This window comes from Apteryx mantelli, unplaced genomic scaffold (genome assembly GCF_036417845.1).
Source record: "Apteryx mantelli isolate bAptMan1 unplaced genomic scaffold, bAptMan1.hap1 HAP1_SCAFFOLD_147, whole genome shotgun sequence".
Taxonomy (NCBI): Eukaryota; Metazoa; Chordata; class Aves; order Apterygiformes; family Apterygidae; genus Apteryx; species Apteryx mantelli.
Window position 1 is genome coordinate 130,001 of NW_027118501.1, and position 1,034 is coordinate 131,034.

The following is a 1,034-nucleotide window of genomic DNA, read 5'->3' on the forward strand; positions in this document are numbered from 1 at the left end:
GCGCTCCCTGGGACAGAGAAGCAGGGAAGCGCCGGCCCGCCGAGGGGCCTCTCCGACGTGTCCCGGAACGCCTCAGCGGGCGCTGCGTGCAGGTGTGGGTCAGCAGCTGCGGCGCTGGCATCGCCGCACTGCCGGCGGCAGGCCCCTGGAACGAGGCTCTCGAGCCGCACGGGGCACCCCCCTTTTCCTCTCTCTCGCGCTGCGCTCGAAGGGCTCACAGGCCACGAGCCTTCCCTCTCGGCGGCGCGGACCGCCTCAGCCCTCTCGCAACTCGGCAACCGTCGCTGGAGCCCGCCGCCGGCTCCGCGGCTCCGCGCTTCCCGGCACCGGGGACACGCTCCGCGCGGACCGCCTCAGCCCTCTCGCAACTCGGCAACCGTCGCTGGAGCCCGCCGCCGGCTCCGCGGCTCCGCGCTTCCCGGCACCGGGGACACGCTCCGCGCGGACCGCCTCAGCCCTCTCGCAACTCGGCAACCGTCGCTGGAGCCCGCCGCCGGCTCCGCGGCTCCGCGCTTCCCGGCACCGGGGACACGCTCCGCGCGGACCGCCTCAGCCCTCTCGCAACTCGGCAACCGTCGCTGGAGCCCGCCGCCGGCTCCGCGGCTCCGCGCTTCCCGGCACCGGGGACACGCTCCGCGCGGACCGCCTCAGCCCTCTCGCAACTCGGCAACCGTCGCTGGAGCCCGCCGCCGGCTCCGCGGCTCCGCGCTTCCCGGCACCGGGGACACGCTCGCCTGGCTGCCGAGGACGTGCCGGGAAACCGCCGTATCGAACGCGCCGAAAAAAACATTTTGTCAGAGAACCGGAGTCGGGACCGGGCCTTACCTGCCCTCGCAAGCCGCCCTAGGTCGCTCGCAGGCCGGCCACTTAGCGCTGGGGGCGCCCGGGAGTAGAGCTCCGGAACTCAGCGCTTGCTCACCCTCTGCCCTACAGTCGTACCGGTAAGTCAGGCGGCGCCGGAGAGCCGAAGAACAGCCGCCCCTCCTACCGGGGCGGGGCGCGGAAATGGCCGGCCTTTACGATGACGTAACTGG